Genomic DNA, 8,025 nt, shown 5'->3' with positions numbered 1-8,025 from the left:
ATTAATTATTTAGCCAATTGAACCGGCCATCCGTAATTGTGGTTTAGGTTTGATTAGTGGTAAATTGACACATCAGGGTCAAGGGAAAAACAGTCTTAATTCAATAATCCTGCGTCAGAGTTTATTGGTTTTGAATCGGGTTTCTCTAGATATTAATGCTATCGGCTCATTAAACCTATAGAGCGTCTCTTACAGTTGTCAGTCGATTAGGGTAGTAATTAGTGAAGCGTCTTCCTGGTTACCGAATAATTAAGGAGAAATAAGATCACGTCAGAAGCGTCTTCGGTGGTTATAACTGGTTTGTTTGCATAATTTAAAGTTATTTTTGCATCCATGATCGGAATAATTGAGCTAGGGTGGACTTAATTGATTGCTGGAATTCTTTTATTGATTGTTGGAATTTTTATTCATCTTTTGGTTGATTAGAAAAATTGGTTATTTGCATTTTTATTTATTTAATTTTAAGTTTAGTATTTACTATATTTTCTTCTCAAAATTTCGTAGGTTACTTGCAGGCTTTAATTAGAGAAATTCTCGCCAGTCCCTTGGGAGACGATTTTGCTTACTACTGTCTGCGCAGTGTGGGCATACCGGCTGACTGCCGGATATTTTTGGTGTAAAACGACGCACCAGTCCCCTCCCATTTTACACTCTTAACCCCTTATTTTTAATTTTTGTGCCCAAAGTAAAATTGTCAAGATAAGTGGAACGGAGGAAGTATGTTCTTATATTCTTGTTCTACAACTGAGGGTGCTGAAAACGATCTTGAATTTACAATTGTGAATCTCTTAAGGCGTGAACCACTGAAGCTTGTCGATGGTGGTATTGTAGAAAACTTTTGTTTACATAAAAGAGGCCATCGAAGCTATCCATTTGATAAAAAATATTCACTAATATGAAAAACTTAAAAACTATCCACTGATTTTTTTTAGTTGTGAATTCAAGTTTTTGAGCTATAATTCACAACTAGCACTAATTCTAGTTGCGAAATACGAATTCACAACACTACAAGAAAAGAAGGGTATAACGACCAAGTTTAATTCACGACCAAGTTAGAAACAACGACCGTTTGATTTCGGTCGTTAAAAGCCGCGCGACGATCGAAGCTGCGACGCCCTTGTACGGTCGTAAATTCGGTCGTTAACCAATTTAACGACCGAATTTCAGGTCTTAACGACCAAAAATTCGGTCGTTAACGCCGCCTTTTCTTGTAGTGCAACCAACACTAACTATTCAGTTACGAGTTTGAGTTTTAAAGCTTGAATTCACAATTAGAATATTTTCGAACTTAAATTTAAGATGATTCACGCCGGAAAGAGAAAAGAATTTATTTTTAATTCCAACAAAAATGATTTACAAAAGTATTTGTAAATTTAGTTATTAAATTTTTATGCATTGCATATTTATTTAATTTAGCATTCAAGCATTTTTCACGAGTTATTAGTTAGCCAACCCTGAAGAATTTCTACAGTTTCGATAATTTTATCCTGAGGGATTTTAATTGTCCAATCAGCCCCAAAAGTGAGCTAAAAGCACCTCTCCCATCAGCTACCCTACACTATGCTATCCAACTTTTAGCCATGCCTTTGCAGTAGCAATCAACTCCTACTCCTCTGCCAATTCAATTATACAACAGCCAAGTTTTCTTCTCTCATTTCATTCACTCCCCTCGTTCCATCACCCCAAACAAAGTTCAAGAGCAGAACAATCAAGCAAACTCAGCAGCCAACCATTTCAGAAATTGAAGTGAACTTCTAAAGGTTCAAACTTTAACTCGTTGCTTTATTTCCCTTTTCGATTGAGCAACCCATTGATATCATGTTAAGATTTCCAGCCATTCAATTAAATCACACACTACGCATTCCCAGCAACTGATTTCCCCATAGCACATTCAGTTTTCGTGCATCAGTTTTTGAAGCAAAATGACAGTCACATACATTGAGCATTCAATCTGTGTTTACATACAAGCATTCTGTTTTCAAAGAAAAGAAGAAAGAGAAAATGTTTTGAAGCATGTTGCTGAAAAATGGAGTCTTGAGCTTTGTCCATGTCTGTCGAGTCTGGGCAGAAGGTCGACGGCGGTGGCTCGGCGCCACTGTCGGTCTGACCGGAGAAGAGAGAAGGTCGGGGGGGCTGTGAGGCGACTCATCGTCGTTGCTCCGGCGAGGTTTTGAAGAGAGTCAGTCAGGGGAGGCCGAGCCTAGGGCTCCGGCGGGCGGCTTCTGCTGCTGCGTATCGGCGGAAGTCTGAGAGGGAGGCTAGGCGCTGCGGCTCTGCCGTTGCTGCCTAGCCACGGTGAAGAATGGGAAAGGAGAGAACGGCAGCGGCCTGGGGGTCGTCGACCATCGGGAACTGGGGCTGGTCGGAGCTGGGTTTAGCAGAGGGAGGCCAGAGCGCGGCGGCCATGGCTGCTGTCGCTCGGCCACGGACGGAGGGAGAGTGAGGGAGTCGCGGTCGGCGGCGGCCTTACTGCTGCAGTCGCCGGGAGCGGACAGAGAGTGAGAACGGAGGGAGGCGGCGGCGGTACCTATCGTCGTTGCCAAGGAAGGGGGGGCGCGGTCGACGGCTGCCTCACCGGAGGGAGCTGCGGCGGCGGGATTTGGCTGACTGATGACTGAGAGAGAAGGGGGCGAATGTTGATCAGTCGAGGGAGAGAGAGAGAGACTGGTGTGTGCGTGACTGGTGAGGGAGGGGCGTGACTGATAAGGCAAGGGGGGAGGGAGTGTTGGGCTGTTGGGCTAGGGCATGAGTGTTGGGCCGAGTATTGGGCCGAGTTTGTTTAATTTTGTTTCAGTTTGGGTTGGGCCGATTTTTCCTTTTAAATTTCAGTTGGGCCATTGCTTTAAATAAATGTTTTGGGCCCTTATTTTATTTAAAGACTTGGGCTGCTTGGATTAATTCTATTAATTGGGCTGCCCTATTTTAATTAATTGAACTATTAATTAGTTTAATTAATTATTTTCAAAGAACAGTTTTCATAATAATATTAAATTATTATTATGTGCATATTTTAAGTAATTACTTATTATATGCTAAGCATGACATAAAATTGCATTTTTACTTGCAATAAAAGTATTTAATTGGTTTTAATTATAATTCCAAATATTAAAGAAAGATGAGTAAGAATATTGTTGGTGTTCTTAACTCAAGATATTTGTTTTCAATTATTCATTCATTAAATTTTGAAAACCCGGCTAAGTGAATCATAAAATGTTAAGCACTTCACCAAGACTTAAGATTAGATTCAAGGAGACCTATTGAGAATAGATTTCTTGTAGGCTTTGAACATCAGGAGGATTAGCACTGCTATTCCGATTCAGAGATATCGTTAAACGACAAGCATTGCCTATACAGGTGGGCTTATTTTCCAAATGTATGATTGAGCTAATGATCTTAAATGTTTCGTGAAATATAAACTGTTTATCCAATAAATATCTTTGTGCACTCTGCTCTGTTTAAGGCTCACCACAACGAATCAATTGAGGTTCTCTTATGGCCTAACACGTTATTTGAGAATTGTGTACACCGTTAGCTGACTCGGTGGGTTGATCTCCATTCGGGCACTAACTAAGAGGCGTTATAAGGATGCTTGCTGGATGTGTTCCGAAGCATAAAATGTAAGGGCCTGCCTGGGTAGCGTCCCGAGGTCAAAGTAAACTTGTCTGGGTTACGCCCTCAGTTCAAGTAAATGGGAGAAACGGATCCGTCGGTGGCTAGAGGTCCGGGATCACAGCGAGTAACAGAAATGAGTGTGACATCTGCGCGCAAAATAAGTATATATATATAGGTATCTATATAAATGAAATGTTTTAACATGCTTAGAAGTTCTTTCACTTTAAAACTTTCTAAGTCATGTCAAGTATGATTGGATAAACTGTTCTTCAGGTTATGAAATGTTTTAAAGTTGCAGCCCACTAAGTACATTAGTACTTAGCCCAAAAATACTTTCAAATGTTTTCAGGTTAACGGCAGGTGATGACGGGGCGGAGCTGAGGCTAGAGTTCAACTCCTTATTTCGACTTCCGCTGTAGAACTAACCAGATTCTGTCTTTTGTTCCTTAACTTAAGACCTATTATGTTGTGACTCTAAACACTATCTTTTGTTGAGCACAAACTATTGACTCTCAAGTATTTTGATCAGTGAATATTGGTTATCTGAAGCATGACACTAAACTTGTGATCCTGAAGTTGTTATGTTTGTTGATTGATCTGTATCACTTGAATACCTGTCTTTCTTCATCCAAAGGGGCTAAGCCCGATTGTTATCCCGTTTATTCGGATTTCACAAGGATTTTCCCTTGTTCATTTAGATGATTAGTCGTACCCCAATTATAGTTATTATTTCAAGAATTGGGGTGTGACAGGTTGTGAGTTCAAGAACATTAACAACACAAACTCACCTCAATTTCTACCTCAGTATACAAAATGAGCCTTCTGCTATATCGATTTCATTGTCCTATAATATTTTGTCACGGATTTGGATTTGGGGAGTTTGGAGGCTTCAATGGCAGGAGGCTTGGGGAAAGAATTAGAGCTCAATAGTGTTTTGGGAATAAATGAGGGAAAGGGGGGAAATGTGTCTGCTTTGCCCCTTTTCTTTGGCATACGTGGCTAATTTTGGGAATTTGTAGTTGGGTATTATTTGTTTTGTTATTTTCATTTCTTAATTACTTGTAATAGTGTTTGGGGACCACTAGTATATATGATCTCTTGCTGCTCAAGAAAAAGAAAGGAAAATGAATTACCAACTTTTCTCTCAAATTCTCCCTCTGTTCTTTATTTCTCTCTAAATTCTATCTTGTTCTTCATCTATCTTTCAAATACAGAAAATTATACCAAAAAAATATAGCGGGCCACTACATATTTGTACAAATTTTTTGCACCATTGCTATGCTTTCTTAACTTGATTAGTTTTAAACCAAAACAAAACAAAAAGTACTAGGGGCAAATATTCCAAAAAGAAGCGGTCATGGACCAAAATAATTAACACAGGCAACCCATACAACACTTCCCCATGGCCAACAATTGATGCCCTTAGAGCATTCGTAGTGGAGAGCAAGAATAGGCTCTTAAAAGTTATTTTCACAAGTTAAGAGCTCACCCTCTATAGTGGGACGTGCCTCCACCTTGGCTCTTAATTTATTTTATTTTTAATGTATTTTTTAATTAAATTAACCATTAAATTAAACAACATAAATTTCATTAAAATTCAACATTTAATTAAAATAATACAGCAATTAAAAAAATATTACAATAATTTTTATTTCTATTTTATCCTTATTTTAAATGTATTTGTAAAATAATAATTAAAAAGTGAAATAAAAATTTAGATTCAAAACTATTTGGAAGCTACTTCAAATTAATATTGCTTTGAATCTCTGATGGGTGTGTTTTAGTTATTTATATTCGTATTGTTTGCCATGGATTATATTTGATATTATCCATGTTGTGGTGCTTTTGACGCAGGAGGTGCATGAATTGAAAAGGGAAGCTCGTGGATGGAGAAAGTCGAGAATGGCGTGAATTTGAAGAAGAAAGCGTGATTTTATTCCCTCGGTTGTTTTTTCTCTCCCAGCCGGTAATTAGGAAGTATTATATATAGATTAGTTTTAGTTTTCTTGAGACACACGATTTTTATTACCTTGGAAGTTAGGTTTTTATTTTCAATTCACCACTTTGGCACTACACGTTTTAATTCATTAGATTAAGACTTTAATTAACTTTTGCTCTTGGTACTTGGCGGGGGGTTTGAAGAATTGGAGGCAGCCGCTAGTTTTGATTTCTTTGCTGGTGATTTACTTTAATTTCAATTGCAATTTGTTTATTTTATTTCCTTGTTCTATGTTCATCTTTATTTATTTGATTGTTCTTAGTTTAATTATGAGTAGCTAAATCTTTAATTCGGCGAGAATAATGAAACACTAATTTATTAATCTGTGAGACCTAATTGAGTTTAAAATTGGTTCCTATTGATTCCGATTAATTCCTTGGGTTTAAAGATAATTATGATTTTATTTAAGTCTGGCCAACTTAGATTTAATTGGATTACAGTCAATTAGCACATTCAATCCGTAATTGTTGGAATATGGCTGATTAGTGATAAAACTACCGAGTTCGTAGTAGGAATATATTGGTGGATTGATTATTACTAGCGTATCTAGGATAATTGGTCTAAATTGGGTTCCTTCCTCTTAATGCTGTTAGAATATTAAATTTAGGTCTAGCGTATACAGCTAGGTTATATTTTAATATGGGAAATAGGCAGGACTGACGTATCCAGCCGTCTATCAACACAGTAAGTAGGAATTGAGGTATGTCAGTGTGTATCACGATATCCTATAACTAGTTGGTTGATAGGGATTAATTCAACTTTGAGTCGATGAACAGAGTATTAAATTGATATGGATTTATTCGAGCCGAGTTACCTTTTATTGATTATATTCTAGAGTTATTTTATTTGATTTAATTTGCTTTCTTAGGTTAATTAATATTTTTCTCCCAAATTAAGGCGTGGTGGCTACACTAATTTAGGTCTTTAGGGAATTAGATGATTTTATGTCACGACCGGCCTTAACTAAGGATAGTTAATCTGGGAAATCGTGACTAGGGAAGGGATTTAAGAAGCGGGGTTAGAAGGGACACATTCGACTTATTCATAACTCGATTATAGACATTTCTATCTAGCATTTATTCTTAAAATAAAATTTGAGACATTGAAGGATTGACGCATATAATTAAAAGGGATACTCGATGAACCCGAGTAAGCATTAGATATTTCTTGACGAGTAATTGGCATAGTTATAGACTTGACTAAAACATAATCAGTGTTTGCAGCAAAAGGCATAATTGAGATACATGTATGCGGACGTATATCCTTTCTGAGCCTATTCTAAGTTCGACAAAAGCTCCGCTCAGCAACACTTCATCGTCCATCACAGCTCAACCTGCACATTCATAAACATATGCAGGGCTAAGTACAAGAGTACTTAGTGGGCAGTTGCCAAAACTAAAATATAAGCTTTAACATTGTATTTACAAACCACCGCATCATATAAGAGACATGAGCCTTCTTTTCAATCCTTTGCTTACTAAACATTTCCAAATCCATAAAATAGCATGAGTTCATTCTTCATCATCAAAAGTCTTAATAAGCATCGTGTCGTGAGGAAGACCTTCCTCAACAAACACAGGCATCGCGCCGTGAGGGAGGCCTCCCTCAGCGGACACAGCATTGTACTGTTGAGGGAGGCCTCCCCCAACAGACGCTAGCATCGTACCGTTAAGGGAGGCCTCCCTCAACGGACGTTTGACCGGCCAACCCTCTCATTGACTCACGGTCACATTGTATATTTAAATCCTGGCAGGATAGCTATCCGCTCAGGAATCGAATTCGTTAACATCATCACATAAGCATTAGATAATAAGCATAAAGCATTAAAGCGTAACTCACATAGGCGTTAAATAATAAGCGTAAAGCATTAAAGCGTAACATAGCGTGAACCACATAGGCGCGTAACAAAGCGTAACTCACTTAACCGTAAATCACTTAAAAGCGTAACAAAGCATAAATAATAAATTATAAAAATTTAAGCCGTAATTAAGAGTAAATAGCATAGCGTAAATTATTAAAGCGTGACAAGCGTAGATAATAAAGAGAAATAAAGTTTAACTCATTTAAGCATAATAAAGCATAACTCATTTGAAAATCTAATTTTGCATTTTAAAGCATGAAAGTTGCATAGTTCTTCAATAGCATTTTTATTTTACGCATAAGAAATGCCCACCTGATAGCAATGTTTTGCTAAGGTACTGTGACTCCTTGAGTAGCTCTTACTCTCGCGCATGACCCTAATGTGAGAATATAAAATAAGACGTTTGTCTCAAAGAAAGTTCTCAAATAATGAGAATGCGTAATTAAACTATCCATGACTCATATTCCATTAGTAATAATCCAAATTATAGGATTAAAGCTCGTCTTGTGAGATTGAATTATTAATCTTAATTAACCCACTCATCTTAGGGCAT

Source organism: Salvia miltiorrhiza, chromosome 3 (genome assembly GCF_028751815.1).
Source record: "Salvia miltiorrhiza cultivar Shanhuang (shh) chromosome 3, IMPLAD_Smil_shh, whole genome shotgun sequence".
Classification (NCBI taxonomy): Eukaryota; Viridiplantae; Streptophyta; class Magnoliopsida; order Lamiales; family Lamiaceae; genus Salvia; species Salvia miltiorrhiza.
This window is presented reverse-complemented; position numbering follows the sequence as displayed.